This window comes from Leptodactylus fuscus, chromosome 10, assembly GCF_031893055.1.
Source record: "Leptodactylus fuscus isolate aLepFus1 chromosome 10, aLepFus1.hap2, whole genome shotgun sequence".
NCBI classification, from domain to species: Eukaryota; Metazoa; Chordata; class Amphibia; order Anura; family Leptodactylidae; genus Leptodactylus; species Leptodactylus fuscus.
In genome coordinates this window covers 60,692,490-60,712,043 of record NC_134274.1, presented here as the reverse complement: position 1 = coordinate 60,712,043, position 19,554 = coordinate 60,692,490, and positions in this window count along the sequence as shown.

Below are 19,554 nucleotides of genomic sequence, written 5' to 3'. Positions count from 1 at the left end.
TTTTTTTTTTTAACCGGACATAAAGTCGAACATGCAGAACTTTGTGTTTAAATAAAACAGTTTCGCCACAGAGCGCATGAAACTCTCACCGGAATCCCCCGGTAGGCCCGAGCCTTGACTGACAGTGCTCATTTCCTCAATGCAGAAGCACTGGTCAGGGGCCCGATAGGGATGTCAGGGGCTGGTTCGGGCCCCTGTCCAGTGCATTTGCATTGATAAACTGAGCACTGCTAGTGGCAGGGGCCCGATCGGTAAGCTCGGGGCCCCAGGCTGCCGGCAGCACTATTATGAATATAGAAGCACGGCTGCCGGCAGTTTCCCAGGGCCCCGACACTTACACAGAGGGACCTCCTGCCAGGGGTATACTTTCCTTATTAATATAGTATACCCCTGGCAGGAGGCCCCTCTGTGTAAGTGTCGGGGCCCTGGGAAACTGCCGGCAGCCGTGCTTCTTTATTCATACATGGGAAGCACACCAGGGGCAGTAGCTATCCCTGCAATCTTAGGAAGCGCTCTCTCTGCAAGCCCGGACTTTCCCCCCTCCGCCTCCTCTTCAGAGTGAGTCATCGCTTACATCGGCCCGTGTGGGGACAGAGGAGTCTGCTGCTGCTTCACAAATGTGAGTATATTTTTTCTATTTTTTTTTGGTAAAATGTAATATTTAATATGTATATGTGTACATTTGTTTAACCCTTAAGTCCTATCATGGTGTCTATCATACACCACTACCATACACATATCATTATGATAGACACCATGATAGTACTTAAGGGTTAAAGCATGTGTCTTGTATACTGTGTGAGGACTGTATGTTTGTATACAGGTATGTGTGTGTATATACAGTATACTACAGGGTCGGAATGGGGTGTCTAGGGCCCACCAGTGGAATTGTTTCTAGGGGCCCACCACCAGGACCCTGCAGACCAGCGATACCGAGACAGGGCAGCTAAAGGTAATACCATCTCGGGAGCCATGCTGCTCACGTGCCATACAATGTGCAACAACATACTACCTAAACCTACTGCTACACTCTTTATGGAAAGTGAACAGCGCAGCTCCTAGAAATGTTACCATTACCTGTAGCCACACTGTCCTGGAAGAGCTGATCTGTAGAGGTCCTGGCTGTTGTATCATCACAGATGTAATATTGACGGCCTATCCTAAGGACAGACCATCAATATTATAAAGATGGATCAATCCTTTAAAGATTTGTCCAGGAATTGGATCAACCCATGTGCCTGGCGGGAGGTGTAAAATAAAAAATAAATAAAAAGCGCCTTCACCTGTCCCCATTGCTCCATTGTCCGCCGCCAGTGTCCATTTAGTCTCGTGCCGGCGCCTCCATGCTGGGAGTCCTGCACCTCATGGGACCACTGAAACCAATTAGATACAGGATTTCCAGAAATAAGGCCATGAGACTGAACAGACACAGGCAGGAGGATAACGGGGCGCTGGGGACAAAAGCTCAATGAAAAACACTGCGTCTCACTGTTGCGCCTAATCCTTAAAGAGGACCTTTCACTATTTGCGGCACATGCGGTTTAATACACCGCTAGAAAGCCGACAGTGTGCTGAATTCAGTGCAGCTTTCCCGTTCTGTGCCCTGGGTGAAGCGCTATCTGTGCCGATACCGTAGCTCTTCACTGTCAGAAGGGCGTTTCTGACAGTCAATCAGTAACGCCCTTCCTCACAGTAGCGTCTATTGCGCTGTACTGTGTGAGGGGGCTTTGCTTACCACCTAGTGATGACGTTGAGCAGTGAGGAACGTTACCTCCCCCCAGTACACGTCTATGGATGAGCATTATCAGGAGAGGAGGGGGCGTTCCTCCCCGATCTCATAGTACAGCACAATAGGTACTGCTGGGAAGAAGGACGTTCCTGACTGACTGTCAGAAACGCCCTTCTGACAGTGAAGAGCTACGGTATAGGGACCGATAGCTCTTCACCAGGGGCACAAAACAGGAAAGCTGCACTGAATTCAGCGCACTGTCGGCTTTCTAGCGGTATATAAAACCGCATGTGCCCCAGGAGGTGAAAGCTCCTCTTTAACATCTCTATATATTGTACATCACACTATAAGGATAAGACCTAACACAGCGTCCCACAGACAAAAAGCGCTGCAGGAAAAAACCCCGGCGGCAACATATCAGTTTTCCTGCAGTGCTTTTTGCAGAAACTTCACAGAGGTTTGCTCTGAGGACTTTCTGCTTCCATTATACCTATAGGGACACTGTAGGTGTTTCCGTAGGTATAAGTGCTGCGACTTCCAAAAACTGCAAGTTACCTACACACTCATACATATACATTCATATATACTCACACACACACGCGCACACACACACACACACACACACACACACACACACACACATATATATATATATATATATATATATATATATATATATATATATATATAATTAGCATAGCATATACACATTTATGTACATTCACTAGAGGGAGGACCCGGCTTCGCACGGGTATATTACATGTTATGTTTGTGTAGTGGCCCCATAAGAATTGTCCAATTTTGCACTGACGTATTTTGTATGTTGTTTCTGTGTATGTCCATAAGCATCATGTGATTATGTGTATCTCATTTTGAATGTCAGTGAAAAACCTGTTATTAGTTGTTATGGATACTTGGAGTAAAGCTGTATTTAATCCTTCCCCGTGTAGTACTGTGTTTAGATGCAAGTATCCAATCCTTGTTGGTGTGGTACTTTGTGCAGATGTGCGTATCTGAGCTCAGTGACTTGGCAAACCACCATGTCCAATGTCTCCTCCTGTATAGTCGCCAGCGCAACTATGAACACGGTAATAAGGCTCATTCGTTACTAGCTAAAACTTTGCGCGATCAACGGGTCTCGTCCACTCCACATGCTATCCGCGACCCTGGTGGTGTCTTGCACCATCACCCCGACACCATAGCCGCTTTATTTCACGATTACTACTCGAAATTGTACAACTTACCGATTCCCTCTGCCCGTGCTGCCGCTCTACAGTCTTATTTAGACTCCTGCCCCCTCCCTAAACTCTCTTCCTCTGCGGTTGAGGCTTTGAATGCTCCTATCTCGGAGAACGAGATTAATGATACCCTTAAAATGCTCCCAAATGGTAAGGCCCCAGGTCCTGATGGCCTTACCTACCTTTATTATAAGACCTTTGCCTCCGACCTCCTTCCTCATATGCAACATCTCTTCACCTCCTTTCTGGATGGTGATCCCGTTCCTGGCTCTATGCTTTGCTCTCACTTAACTCTAATTCCAAAACCTGACAAAGACCATCAAGACTGTTCTAATTACCGCCCTATCTCCTTACTAAACTCTGATTTAAAGCTCTTCACAAAAATTTTGGCTAATAGGCTCAACGCTTGGCTTCCGTCGCGGATCCACAAAGACCAAGTGGGTTTTGTCCCTTGCCGGCAAGGGGGAGACAACACTAGAAGGGCTGTGGATTTGATAGACGTAGCTAATCGCTCGGCTGTCCCCGCACTTCTCTTGAGTCTTGATGCGGAGAAGGCGTTTGATCGTCTTGACTGGTCTTTTCTGTCCGCCACTCTCACTAGATTTGGCTTTTCGGGGGCCTTCCTCACGGCAGTTGGAGCCTTGTATTCCTCTCCTTCTCCCGTGGTGAAGCTTCCTTATTCCACCTCCTCCTCGTTTCCTATCCGCAATGGGACACGCCAGGGTTGCCCCCTTTCCCCACTTATATTTGCATTGTGCATCGAGCCCTTAGCCTCCCGTATCCGCTCTAATCCAGATATTGCCGGTGTGAAAGTCAGAGACAGGGATTTTAAAATTAGTCTGTTTGCGGATGATGTACTCCTCACCCTCACCAACCTCCACACTTCCCTCCCCAACCTTATGCGGGAATTGCGAGTCTATGGTGATCTTTCTGGCTATAAATTGAACCCTGCTAAGACCGAGGCTCTCCCGCTGAATATCCCTTCGACTGATCTCCAGCTTCTTCAATCTAATTTCCATTTCCAATGGCACTCGCGTTCCCTTCGATATTTAGGGATTCAGTTGTCCTCTTCATACTCTACTCTCTATTCGGTCAATTTCCCACGCTTGTTTAATGAATTACGAGCTCTTCTGGATAGATGGCGCCCCTTGCCAATATCCCTCCTGGGTCATATCGAGGCAGTAAAAATGACTCTCCTTCCTAAACTTTTATATTTCTTTGAGACCCTCCCAGTGGCAGTCCCGCGTTTGGAGTTGCGTGCCCTCCAGAGGTCGATTTTCCAGTTTATTTGGAATGGCAAGAGACATCGTATCCCCCGTTCAGTTATGCTTTCGGGTAAAGGTGAAGGGGGATTGGCGGTTCCCCATCTTGTGCATTACTACTGGGCCTCCCACCTGCGTTGTGTTCCCTTCTGGGCCTCTCCCCAAGCCTACACGAGGTGGGCTGAAATAGAGAAGCTTTGGCTAGCTCCGGTCCACCCTAATACCTTTTTGTGGTCCCATACTCCGCCTCTTCCCTCTGTTCCCCTCCTTGGGCCCATCCGCTTCACGAGAGCGGTTTGGCTAACTTGTTCTAAACTTTTTCCCCTAGCTTCCCAGTGCTCTTCTATGGTCTCTTTCCTCTATAATCCCCTCCTCCCGGAGGGCCTTACTGCATCAATGGTCAAGCCCTGGAGTAAGCTGGGTCTTTTCCATCTTGCAGATCTGGTTGATCCTCTGTCCTTTGAGCTCAGGCCCTTTGATAATTTTACAACTGAACTAAACATGCCTACGTCTGAATGGCTACATTACCAGCAGATAGTACATTTTGTTTTTTCTCAGTTCGGATCCTTGAAGGTCTCATCGCCCGCCGCTTTTGAGAAATTGTGTCGGGCGGGCACCTCCACGGCCGGCCTGATCTCTGGCATATATAGGCTACTTCCTTCCCCCGAAGAACACTCTTTCGTCTCCCATAGGTATATGGACAGATGGTCTGGGGCGTTGGATAGGCGGATCTCTCCCGGTCAGTGGCAGATTATTTGGTTGCGCGCAGCCAGTTCCTCCACCTGCATTTCCTATCGTGAAACGCAGTACAAGCTCCTAATGCATTGGTATCATACCCCAGCCCTCCTCCATTCCCTGAACCCTAGCCCCATAGAGACACAGCCCAAAAGTGACTTAAGGACCAGGCCTCTTTTTTCAAAACTGACATGTGTCACTTTAAATGTCAATAACTTTGAGACGCTTTAACTTATACAAGTGATTCTGAGATTGTTTTTTCGTAACACATTGTACTTCATGTCAGTAGTAAATTTTCGACAATATGTTTTGTCTTTAATTATGAAAAAATAGGAAATTTGGTGAAAATTTTGAAAAAAATGCAGTTTTCAAACTTTGAAATTGCAAGCCTTTCAAATAGAAAGTCATACTACCCAAATTTTTTCATAAATATAATTAACCATGTCTCATATTTATGTGGCAATCAAATTTTAAGCACCCTTTCATTTTTTTCAGAAATTATAAGGCTTACAAGTCAAGCAGTAATTTTACAAATTTTCAAGAAAATTTCCAAAACACATTTTTCAAGGGACTAGTTCAGTTCTGAAGGGAAATTGAAAGGCCTCTCTAATAAAACCCCCCAAAAGTCACCCCATTCTAAAAACTGCACTCCTGAAAGAATCCAAAACAGCAGTTAGAAAGTTTCTTAACCCTTTCAGCATTTCACAGCAATTACAACAAAATGGAGGTCAAATTTACATTTTTCAATTTCTGTCACTAATATATTCATTTAGCCCTAGAATTTACACATTTACTAAGGGTTAAAGGAGAAACTGCACCCCACATTTTGTTACACAATTTCTCCCGAACACGACAATACCCCATATGTGCTGGTACCCTAATGTACGGGCACACAATCGCTCTCAGAACGGATGGAGCGCTAATTGGATTTTGTAGGCCAGATTTTGCTAGAATACTTTTCAGGCACCATGTCCCATTTGCAGAGCCCCCAAGGTGCCAAAACAGGGGAAACCCCCAAAATGTCACCCCATTTTGGAAACTAGACCCCTTAAGGAATTTATCAAGGGGTATAGTGAGCCCTTTGACCCTACAGGTGTTTCACAGATTTTTTTACCATTGAGATGTGAAAATGAAAAATTACTCTTTTTATAATAAAATGTCACTGTAGCCCCAAATTTTTCATCTTCACAAGGGGTTAAAGGAAAAATTGCTCCCCAAATTTTGTTACACAGTTTCTCCCGAACACGACAATACCACATATGTTCTGTTACCCTAATGTACGGGCACACGGTCGCTCTCAGAGCGGATGGAGCGCTAATTGGATTTTGTAGGCCAGATGTTGCTACAATACTTTTCAGGCACCATGTCCTGTTTGCAGAGCCCCCAAGGTGCCAAAACAGTGGAAACCCCCAAAATGTCACCCCATTTTGGAAACTAGACCCCTCAAGGAATTTACCAAGGGGTATAGTGAGCACTTGGACCCTACAGGAGTGTAACAGAATTGGCCCAACAAAAGGAAAAGTGACATTTTTTGCTATAAAATGTTGCTTTAACCTCAAATTTTGCATTTCCACAAGGGGTTAAAAGAGAAAATGCACCCCAAAAATTGTCAAGCATTTTCTCCCAACTACAGAAATGCCTCATATGTGGATGTAAAGTGATGTATGGGCACACTGTAGGGTCCAGAGCTGAAGGATCTCTATTGGGATTTTGGAGGGCAAATTTAGCTGAAATCTGTTTCAGGCACCATGTTGCATTTGGAGAGCCCCTGAAGTGCTAGAACAGTGGAACCCCCCCCCCCCCCCCCCCAAAATGACCCCATTTTGAAAACTAGACCCCTCAAGGAATTTATAAAGGGGTTTAGTGAGCACTTGGACCCTACAGGTGTTTCACAGATTTTTTTTACCATTGAGATGTGAAAATGAAAAATTACTTTTTTTCCAATAAATCGTCCATTTAGCGCCATATTTTTAATTTTTGCAAGTAGTTAGAGAATTAAAAGCCCCCCCAGTTTGTTACACAATTTCTCCTGAACATGGCAATACCCCATATGTGGCCATAATCTGCTGTATGGGAGCATGGCGGGGCTCAGAATGGAAAGATGGCTATTTGGCTTTTGAGGGCAGTTTTCAGGTGCCATGTCGCATTTGCTGAGCCCCTAAAGTACCAATACAATGGAAACCCCTCAAAAGTTACCCCATTTTAGAAACTACACCCGTCAAGGAATGAATCAAGGGGTATTATCATTTTGAGCCTAAAAAATGCTTCCCAAAAATTAATGTACAAAATGAAAATTTTAATTTTTAAAGAAATATGTCATTTCGGTGCCCAATACGTTGCACCCACTTTGTATTGTCAGAGACCTGCACTCCTAAAACTATTAAGTGGGCGATCCCGAGGGGCAAAAAATTATATATGTGGGTGTAAACTGCTGCTTGGGCATACAGCAGGGCTCAGAAGGGAAGGAGCACTGAGCTTTTTAGCTTTTGGGGTACAGATTTAGAGGGACTTTCTGGGTGCCATGTTGTTTTTGCAGAGCCCTGGAGGTGCCAGTGAACTGGAATTCCCCAAGAAGTGACCCCATTTTGTAAGGGCAATTTTAGGGTCTCTGCAAAAGTGTCATGGCATCCAAAAAAAAAACCCAAACCGTCTAAGTCTGTGCTACAAAAACCAAATAACCCTTCTTCCCTTCTGTGTCTGGCTGTGCCCTAATATCAGTTTATTCCCACATATGACATTACATGCATTATCCTGGGTACACCAGTGTCATACATGTGTCATACATGTGGCATAAACTGCAGTTTGGGCACACAGCAGGGCGCAGAAGGGAAGGAGCGCGATGAGGCTTTTGGAGTACAGATTCAGATGTTTGGTATCTGGACGCAATGTCATGTTTGTAGAGTCTGTAAGGTACCGGAAAAGTGGATTCCACAAAGGAGTGACCCCAGTTTGAAAACTGCACCCCTCAAAGAATTTATCAGGGGGTGTAGTGAGTATTAGTATCCCAGACGTGACTGCACAGCGGATGGCGAAGAGGGAATATATAAGCAGTGCGGAGAACATTGCAAACACCAAATTGCCTACTATGTCCCAGTAGCTCCTATGATTGGGGGAGTCACTCTGGGGGGTCACTTTGGGGTCACTTCTGGTGTCTTTTCGTTCATAAGCTGTAAATCTGGGGTGTCCCCTGATATACGCTCGCACAGCTTATATATTCTCTACCTGATGCAGCCAGTCGTGTTCTAATAATTTGGCAGTTTTTGCGGGCTTTTGTTCTTGCATTACTAGATGCTGTATTTTCTTTATTTTTCTGGTGACGTGGCCATATAAGGGCTTGTTGTTTGCGGGATGCGATGCATTTTGTAATGACACCATTTTTGAGTGCCTATTACTTACCGAATACAATTTATTAACTCTTTTTTTGCTGGATTAAAAAAAAAAATCAATTCTGGTATTGCGTTTTACCTTTTAAATTTTTCGCCATGCAGCGTACAGTATAACTAATATATTATCTTTATTCTGCGGGTCGGTACGGTTACGGCGATACCTTATTTATATTATTTTTTTATGCAATACTAATTCTGCAGAATAAAAACACATTTGGAGACATAAATCAATGTTTTTTGCATCGCCATATTTTGAGAGGCGTAACATTTTTATTTTTTCTTTGACAGTGTTGGTTGAGGGCTTATTTTTTGCGGGACAATGTGTGCTTTTTATTGGCACTGTTGTGAGGTGCATTTGACTTTTTGATCACTTTTTATAGCACATTCTGTAAGGTGAGATGGCGAAAAATCACTACTTCCGGCGGGTTTTTTCCGGTTTTTTTTTCTGTGGTTCACCGTGTACATTAAATATTGTTTCAGTTTTATTGTACAGATTGTTACGGACGCGGTGATACCAAATATGTATTGTTTTTATTAATTTTTAGGGTTTTTTTCTATATAATTCATTTTCTATAGAGAAAAAGGGTTTTTGGGCTTTATAACTTTATTAATTGTTTCAAAACACTTTTATTTTTTTTTTCCACTTTTTTTTTTAACTTTTTCATGTGTCCCTATGGGACACTTAGAGCAGTGATGATTGCATCACTGATTCTCTAGTTTAGAGTGAGACACAGGCTGCAGTGACAGCCTGCGTGTTATCACTCTAGAAACAGGAAGTGAGTCGTACGGACGGCACAGACTCACTTCCAGAAGACGCCGGCCAGGATACAAAGGTGAGTGGGACTCAGGGCTGGCTGGGGTCACTAAACAGACCCCTGGCCACTTAGTAGGGATACCAGCACCCCCCGATCTCGCAGCGGGGGGTGCTGGGGACCCCTACACGATCGGGCAACCCGTTGTTTGCCGTGATCAAACATGAACATAATCAACGGGTTAAAACCCAAAATCGGCACTCATGTCCGATGGAGGGTGATGGAGCAGGGTGTTAGGTGTCAGATACAACTAACACCCGCTCCTAGAACGCCCGCACTGCGCTGCGGGGATTGTTTACATCCATGTGGTACTATTACCACATCGGTCGTGAAGCACTAGACATCCATGTGGTAATAGTACCACATGGGTCGGGAAGGGGCTAGTATTTCTCCCCAGTGCTGGCGCTGTCAGATGGAAATTGGGTCATTGTACCATATCTTTTGGGACTGTTCTAGGATCCGCCCGTTTTGGTCTGAAGTCCAGTCCATTACTGACGGCCTTTTTTTGCAGGGCGTCCCCTTAGATCCCCTAGTTCATTTGCTTAATCTCCCTCCTTCCCACTTAGGCAAGAAGACATCAAAGTTGTTTCTTTACCTTTGCACGGCCGCTAAAACTCTCATTGCTCTTCACTGGAAGAGGCGCTCCCCCCCCATCTGATTCTGAACTCATAGCTAGGATGAAATCCGTGCGCAGCATGGAATACCTTACTGCATCACTTAATAGAGATGAGCGAACACTAAAATGTTCGAGGTTCGAAATTCGATTCGAACAGCCGCTCAATGTTCGTGTGTTCGAATGGGTTTCGAACCCCATTATAGTCTATGGGGAACAGATACTCGTTAAGGGGGAAACCTAAATCCGTGTCTGGAGGGTCACCAAGTCCACTATGACACCCCAGGAAATGATGCCAACACCTCTGGAATGACACTGGGACAGCAGGGGAAGCATGTCTGGGGGCATCTAACACACCAAAGACCCTCTATTACCCCAACATCACAGCCTAACAACTACACACTTTACACACTCAATACCACATCTCTGACAGTAGGAAAACACCTTGAAACATGTGTATTTGGCACTTGCAGTGAGGAGAGCTTGTCACCAGCAGTGAATTTGGCCCTTGTAGTAAGTTGAGGTTGGCACCAACATTTGTTTTGAAAATCAGGGTGGATTGAGCCTCTAACCAGCAGAGTTTGGGCAAATTCATGGTGGAGGGAGCCTCTAAACACCCCAGTTTGGGCAAATTCATGGTGGAGGGAGCCTCTAAAAACCCCAGTTTGGACCAATTCATGGTGGAGGGAGCCTCTAACCAGCCCAGTGTGGGCAAATTCATGGTGGAAGGAGCCTCTAAAAAACCCAGTTTGGACCAATTCATGGTGGAGGGAGCCTCTAACCAGCCCAGTTTGGGCAAATTCATGGTGGAGGGAGCCTCTAACCAGCCCAGTTTGGACCAATTAATGGTGGAGGGAGCCTCTAACCACCCCAGTTTGGACCAATTCATGGTGGAGGGAGCCTCTAAACAGCCAAGTTTGGACCAATTCATGGTGGAGGGAGCCTCTAAAAACCCCAGTTTGGACCAATTCATGGTGGAGGGAGCCTCTAAAAAACCCAGTTTGGACCAATTCATGGTGGAGGGAGCCTCTAAACAGCCCAGTTTGGGCAAATTCATGGTGGAGGGAGCCTCTAACCAGCCCAGTTTGGACCAATTAATGGTGGAGGGAGCCGCTAAACAGCCCAGTTTGGGCAAATTCATGGTGGAGGGAGCCTCTAAACAGCCCAGTTTGGACCAATTCATGGTGGAGGGAGCCTCTAAAAAACCCAGTTTGGACCAATTCATGGTGGAGGGAGCCTCTAAACAGCCCAGTTTGGGCAAATTCATGGTGGAGGGAGCCTCTAACCAGCCCAGTTTGGACCAATTAATGGTGGAGGGAGCCTCTAAACAGCCAAGTTTTGGGAAATTCATGGTGGAGGGAGCCTCTAACCACCCCAGTTTGGACCAATTCATGGTGGAGGGAGCCTCTAAACAGCCCAGTTTGGGCAAATTCATGGTGGAGGGAGCCTCTAAAAAACCCAGTTTGGACCAATTCATGGTGGAGGGAGCCTCTAACCAGCCCAGTTTGGGCAAATTCATGGTGGAGGGAGCCTCTAAACAGCCCAGTTTGGGCAAATTCATGGTGGAGGGAGCCTCTAACCAGCCCAGTTTGGACCAATTAATGGTGGAGGGAGCCGCTAAACAGCCCAGTTTGGACCAATTCATGGTGGAGGGAGCCTCTAAAAACCCCAGTTTGGACCAATTCATGGTGGAGGGAGCCTCTAAAAAACCCAGTTTGGACCAATTCATGGTGGAGGGAGCCTCTAACCAGCCCAGTTTGGACCAATTAATGGTGGAGGGAGCCTCTAAACAGCCAAGTTTGGACCAATTCATGGTGGAGGGAGCCTCTAAAAACCCCAGTTTGGACCAATTCATGGTGGAGGGAGCCTCTAACCAGCCCAGTTTGGACCAATTAATGGTGGAGGGAGCCTCTAACCAGCCCAGTTTGGACCAATTAATGGTGGAGGGAGCCTCTAACCAGCCCAGTTTGGACCAATTAATGGTGGAGGGAGCCTCTAACCACCCCAGTTTGGACCAATTCATGGTGGAGGGAGCCTCTAAACAGCCAAGTTTGGACCAATTCATGGTGGAGGGAGCCTCTAAAAACCCCAGTTTGGACCAATTCATGGTGGAGGGAGCCTCTAACCAGCCCAGTTTGGGCAAATTCATGGTGGAGGGAGCCTCTAAACAGCCCAGTTTGGGCAAATTCATGGTGGAGGGAGCCTCTAACCAGCCCAGTTTGGACCAATTAATGGTGGAGGGAGCCGCTAAACAGCCCAGTTTGGGCAAATTCATGGTGGAGGGAGCCTCTAAACAGCCCAGTTTGGACCAATTCATGGTGGAGGGAGCCTCTAAAAAACCCAGTTTGGACCAATTCATGGTGGAGGGAGCCTCTAAACAGCCCAGTTTGGGCAAATTCATGGTGGAGGGAGCCTCTAACCAGCCCAGTTTGGACCAATTAATGGTGGAGGGAGCCTCTAACCAGCCCAGTTTGGACCAATTAATGGTGGAGGGAGCCTCTAACCAGCCCAGTTTGGACCAATTAATGGTGGAGGGAGCCTCTAACCACCCCAGTTTGGACCAATTCATGGTGGAGGGAGCCTCTAAACAGCCAAGTTTGGACCAATTCATGGTGGAGGGAGCCTCTAAAAACCCCAGTTTGGACCAATTCATGGTGGAGGGAGCCTCTAACCAGCCCAGTTTGGGCAAATTCATGGTGGAGGGAGCCTCTAAACAGCCAAGTTTGGACCAATTCATGGTGGAGGGAGCCTCTAACCAGCCCAGTTTGGACCAATTCATGGTGGAGGGAGCCTCTAAACAGCCCAGTTTGGGCAAATTCATGGTGGAGGGAGCCTCTAAACAGCCAAGTTTGGACCATTTCATGGTGGAGGGAGCCTCTAAAAAACCCAGTTTGGACCAATTCATGGTGGAGGGAGCCTCTAACCAGCCCAGTTTGGACCAATTCATGGTGGAGGGAGCCTCTAAACAGCCCAGTTTGGGCAAATTCATGGTGGAGGGAGCCTCTAAAAACCCCCAGTTTGGACCAATTCATGGTGGAGGGAGCCTCTAAACAGCCCAGTTTGGGCAAATTCATGGTGGAGGGAGCCTCTAAACAGCCAAGTTTGGACCAATTCATGGTGGAGGGAGCCTCTAAAAAACCCAGTTTGGACCAATTCATGGTGGAGGGAGCCTCTAACCAGCCCAGTTTGGACCAATTCATGGTGGAGGGAGCCTCTAAACAGCCCAGTTTGGGCAAATTCATGGTGGAGGGAGCCTCTAAAAACCCCCAGTTTGGACCAATTCATGGTGGAGGGAGCCTCTAAAAACCCCAGTTTGGACCAATTCATGGTGGAGGGAGCCTCTAAAAACCCCAGTTTGGACCAATTCATGGTGGAGGGAGCCGCTAAACAGCCCAGTTTGGACCAATTCATGGTGGAGGGAGCCTCTAACCAGCAGAGTTGGTGGAAATCAGGGTGGAGGGAGCCTCTAACCAGCAGAGTTGGGGGAAATCAGGGTGGAGGGAGCCTAGTATTAGCAGAATTGTGCAACGCTTATGGTGGATGAGTATGAGGATGCGGAGGAATTGGAGAGGTTGAGTACAGACATGGAGTTTCATGTTGGGGTGCTTTACACAGGTGGGCACAAAAATGACGGCTCTACCCAGTGGTGGTTCATTTTTATCAAAGTGAGCCGGTCGGCACTCTCAGCTGACAGACGGGTGCGCTTGTCAGTGATGATGCCACCGGCTGCACTGAACACCCTCTCAGATAGGACGCTGGCGGCAGGACAGGACAGCACCTCCAAGGCATATAGGGCAAGTTCAAGCCACAGGTCCAACTTCGACACCCAATACGTGTAGGGCGCAGAGGGGTCAGAGAGGACAGGGCTGTGGTCGGAAAGGTATTCCCGCAACATGCGCCTATACTTCTCACGCCTGGTGACACTAGGACCCTCCGTGGCGGCACTTTGGCGAGGGGGTGCCATCAAGGTGTCCCAGACCTTAGACAGTGTGCCCCTCGTTTGTGTGGACCGGTGAGAACTTGGTTGCCTACTGGAGGAACTGCCCTCCCTGCCGCCAACGTCACATGCTGGAAACATCTCCATCATATTCTGCACCAATTGCCTGTGGCAAGCATTGATGCGATTGGCCCTCCCCTCTACCGGAATAAAAGACGAGATGTTGTTTTTATACCGGGGGTCAAGGATAGCAAAGATCCAGTACTGGTTGTCCTCCATGATTTTGACAATACGCTTGTCGGTTGTAAAGCACCCCAACATGAACTCAGCCATGTCTGCCACAGTGTTAGTTGGCATGACTCCTCTGGCCCCACCGGAAAGTTCAATCTCCATTTCCTCCTCATCCTCCATGTCTACCCATCCGCGCTGCAACAATGGGACCATTCGAAGTTGCCCGGAAGCCTCCTGTATCACCATCACATCATCGGACAACTCTTCTTCCTCCTCCTCCTCCTCCTCCTCCATTAAACGCAGTGAAGCGGACAGATGTGTGGACCTACTCTCCAGCTGTGACGGATCGGATGCTATCCCTAACTCCTCTGTGTGATCTGAGTTATCCCTGATGTCAATCAGGGATTCTCTCAGAACACACAAGAGCGGGATTGTAAGGCTCACCATCGCATCCTCAGAGCTCACCCTCCTTGTGGACTCCTCAAAGACCCGTAGGATGTCACAAAGGTCTCTCATCCATGGCCACTCATGGATGTGAAACTGAGGCAGCTGACTTTGTGGCACCCTAGGGTTTTGTAGCTGGTATTCCATCAAAGGTCTCTGCTGCTCAACCACTCTATTCAACATCTGAAACGTTGAGTTCCAGCGTGTGGGGACGTCGCACAAAAGCCGGTGTTGTGGCACATGCAGGCGTTGCTGGAGAGATTTTAAGCTAGCAGCGGCTACTGTCGACTTGCGAAAGTGGGCGCACATGCGCCGCACTTTCACCAGTAGCTCTGGAACATTGGGGTAGCTCTTTAGGAAACGTTGCACCACTAGGTTGAAGACGTGGGCCAGGCATGGAACATGTTGGAGTCCGGCAAGCTCCAGAGCTGCTACCAGGTTCCGGCCGTTATCACAAACGACCATGCCTGGGCCCAGGTGCAGCGGCTCAAACCATATTGCCGTCTCATCGAGGAGGGCATCCCTCACCTCGGAGGCAGTGTGCTGTCTGTCCCCCAAGCTGATCAGCTTCAGCACAGCCTGCTGACGTCTACCAACGCCAGTGCTGCAACGTTTCCAACTCGTAGCTGGGGTCAATCTAACAGCGGAGGAGGAGGCGGTGGCGGAGGAGGAGGCGGTGGCGGAGGAGGAGGCGGTAGAGGAGGAGGAGGAGGGGGGTGTTCTTCTCGTGTCCCTGCCAGGAATGTTAGGCGGGGAGACGAGGTACACCGGGCCAGTTTGGGAAGCAGTCCCAGCCTCAACTACATTCACCCAGTGTGCCGTCAGTGAAATGTAGCGTCCCTGTCCGCATGCACTTGTCCACGCGTCGGTGGTCAAGTGGACCTTTGTGCAAAGCGCGGAACTAAGGGCCCGCCTGATGTTGAGTGACACGTGCTGGTGCAAGGCGGGGACGGCACACCGGGAGAAGTAGTGACGGCTAGGGACGGCATAGCGAGGTGCCGCAGTTGCCATCAGGTCCAGGAAGGCGGGAGTTTCAACAAGCCGGAACGCCAACATCTCCTGGGCCAGCAGTTTAGCGATGTTGGCGTTCAAGGCTTGCGCATGTGGGTGGTTAGCAGTGTATTTCTGCCGCCGCTCCAATGTCTGAGAGATGGTGGGTTGTTGTAAAGAAGCGCCTGATGGTGCCTTTGATGGTGCAGGAGAAGGAGATAAGACAGGAACAGGGGAGGATGAGGGAGAAGTCAACAAAGTGGCGGAGGCAGATGAAGTGGTGTCCTGGCTCATCCTCTGGAGTGCATCGCCAGCACAGTCAGCAGTGGCAGTGGCAGAGGCAGAGGCAGTGGCAGAGGCAGTGGCAGTGGCGTGAACGGCAGGCGGCCTTTGTCCTGCCGTTGCTGCCTGCCACTGATTCCAGTGCTTGGATTCCAAATGACGGCGCATTGAAGTGGTGGACAGGTTGCTCTTCTCAGAGCCCCTAATCAATTTCGAGAGGCAAATTGTGCAGACAACACTATATCTGTCCTCGGCGCATTCCTTGAAAAAACTCCACACCTTCGAGAAACGTGCCCTCGAGGTGGGAGTTTTTCGGGGCTGGGTACGAACTGGAACATCTTGGGAGATTCCGGGTGTGGCCTGGCTTCGCCTAAGCTGCTGACCTCTGCCTCTGCCTCTAGCTACCCTTTTTGGTGCTGCACCTGCCTCAACATCCACACTACTTTCCCCGCTTGACATCCCCCCTGTCCAGGTCGGGTCAGTGTCCTCATCATCCACCACTTCCTCTTCCAACTCCTGTCTCATCTCCTCCTCCCGCACAATGTGCCGGTCAACTGGATGCCCTGACGGCAACTGCGTCACATCATCGTCGATGAGGGTGGGTTGCTGGTCATCCACCACCAAATCGAACGGAGATGGAGGAGACTCTAGTGTTTGAGCATCTGGACACAGATGCTCCTCTGTTAGGTTCGTGGAATCGTGACGTGGAGAGGCAGGTTGAGGGACAATGAAAGGAGCGGAGAACAGCTCTGGGGAGCAGGGACAGTTTGGGTTATTGTTCTGTAAAGCTTCGGAATTTTGGGAGGAAGGAAGACAAGACTGTTGGGTAATAGGAGGAGAGGAGGCAGAGTCTGACTGGCTGCTGGACAATGTGCTGTAAGCGTTCTCTGACAGCCATTGCAAGACCTGTTCCTGGTTCTCGGGCCTACTAAGGTTTGTACCCTGCAGTTTAGTTAATGTGGCAAGCAACCCTGGCACTGTGGAGTGGCACAATGCTTGCTGCCCCACAGGAGTAGGCACGGGACGCCCTGTGGCTTCACTGCTACCTTGCTCCCCAGAACCATTCCCCCGACCTCGCCCACGGCCTCGTCCACGTCCCTTTCCGGGAGCCTTGCGCATTTTGAATTCCTAGTTAGAAATTGGCACTGTATACCAGTAGTAAAAATTGTGGGTGCACGTAACCCCAATATATTCTTTGAATTACCAGTCAGAAACTGGCACTATATGGCAGTAGCAAGAAATGAGGGTATTTGTATTCCCAATATATTCTTTGAATTCCCAGTCAGACACTGGCACTATATGGCAGTAGCAAGAAATGAGGGTATTTGTATTCCCAATATATTCTTTGAATTCCCAGTCAGACAATGGCACTGTATACCAGTAGTAAAAATTGTGGGTGCACGTAACCCCAATATATTCTTTGAATTACCAGTCAGAAACTGGCACTATATGGCAGTAGCAAGAAATGAGGGTATTTATAACCCCAATATATTCTTTGAATTCCCAGTCAGACAATGGCACTGTATACCAGTAGTAAAAATTGTGGGTGCACGTAACCCCAATATATTCTTTGAATTCCCAGTCAGACACTGGCACTATATGGCAGTAGCAAGAAATGAGGGTATTTGTATTCCCAATATACTCTTTGAATTCCCAGTCAGACAATGGCACTGTATACCAGTAGTAAACATTGTGGGTGCACGTAACCCCAATATATTCTTTGAATTACCAGTCAGAAACTGGCACTATATGGCAGTAGCAAGAAATGAGGGTATTTATAACCCCAATATATTCTTTGAATTCCCAGTCAGACAATGGCACTGTATACCAGTAGTAAAAATTGTGGGTGCACGTAACCCCAATATATTCTTTGAATTCCCAGTCAGACACTGGCACTATATGGCAGTAGCAAGAAATGAGGGTATTTGTATTCCCAATATATTCTTTGAATTCCCAGTCAGACAATGGCACTGTATACCAGTAGTAAAAATTGTGGGTGCACGTAACCACAATATATTCTTTGAATTACCAGTCAGAAACTGGCACTATATGGCAGTAGCAAGAAATGAGGGTATTTGTATTCCCAATATATTCTTTGAATTCCCAGTCAGACAATGGCACTGTATACCAGTAGTAAAAATTGTGGGTGCACGTAACCACAATATATTCTTTGAATTACCAGTCAGAAACTGGCACTATATGGCAGTAGCAAGAAATGAGGGTATTTATAACCCCAATATATTCTTTGAATTCCCAGTCAGACAATGGCACTGTATACCAGTAGTAAAAATTGTGGGTGCACGTAACCCCAATATATTCTTTGAATTACCAGTCAGAAACTGGCACTATATGGCAGTAGCAAGAAATGAGGGTATTTGTATTCCCAATATATTCTTTGAATTCCCAGTCAGACAATGGCACTGTATACCAGTAGTAAAAATTGTGGGTGCACGTAACCCCAATATATTCTTTGAATTCCCAGTCAGACACTGGCACTATATGGCAGTAGCAAGAAATGAGGGTATTTGTATTCCCAATATATTCTTTGAATTCCCAGTCAGACAATGGCACTGTATACCAGTAGTAAAAATTGTGGGTGCACGTAACCCAATATATTCTTTGAATTCCCAGTCAGACACTGGCACTATATGGCAGTAGCAAGAAATGAGGGTATTTGTATTCCCAATATATTCTTTGAATTCCCAGTCAGACAATGGCACTGTATACCAGTAGTAAAAATTGTGGGTGCACGTAACCCCAATATATTCTTTGAATTCCCAGTCAGACACTGGCACTATATGGCAGTAGCAAGAAATGAGGGTATTTGTATTCCCAATATATTCTTTGAATTCCCAGTCAGACAATGGCACTGTATACCAGTAGTAAAAATTGTGGGTGCACGTAACCCCAATATATTCTTTGAATTACCAGTCAGAAACTGGCACTATATGGCAGTAGCAAGAAATGAGGGTATTTATAACCCCAATATATTCTTTGAATTCCCAGTCAGACAATGGCACTGTATACCAGTAGTAAAAATTGTGGGTGCACGTAACCCCAATATATTCTTTGAATTCCCAGTCAGACACTGGCACTATATGGCAGTAGCAAGAAATGAGGGTATTTGTATTCCCAATATACTCTTTGAATTCCCAGTCAGACAATGGCACTGTATACCAGTAGTAAAAATTGTGGGTGCACGTAACCCCAATATATTCTTTGAATTACCAGTCAGAAACTGGCACTATATGGCAGTAGCAAGAAATGAGGGTATTTGTATTCCCAATATATTCTTTGAATTCCCAGTCAGACAATGGCACTGTATACCAGTAGTAAAAATTGTGGGTGCACGTAACCCCAATATATTCTTTGAATTCCCAGTCAGACACTGGCACTATATGGCAGTAGCAAGAAATGAGGGTATTTGTATTCCCAATATATTCTTTGAATTCCCAGTCAGACAATGGCACTGTATACCAGTAGTAAAAATTGTGGGTGCACGTAACCCCAATATATTCTTTGAATTACCAGTCAGACACTGGCACTACACTCACCGGCCACTTTATTAGGTACACCTGTCCAACTGCTCGTTAACACTTAATTTCTAATCAGCCAATCACATGGCGGCAACTCAGTGCATTTAGGCATATAGACATGGTCAAGACAATCTCCTGCAGTTCAAACCGAGCATCAGTATGGGGAAGAAAGGTGATTTGAGTGCCTTTGAACGTGGCATGGTTGTTGGTGCCAGAAGGGCTGGTCTGAGTATTTCAGAAACTGCTGATCTACTGGGATTTTCACGCACAACCATCTCTAGGGTTTACAGAGAATGGTCCGAAAAAGAAAAAACATCCAGTGAGCGGCAGTTCTGTGGGCGGAAATGCGTTGTTGATGA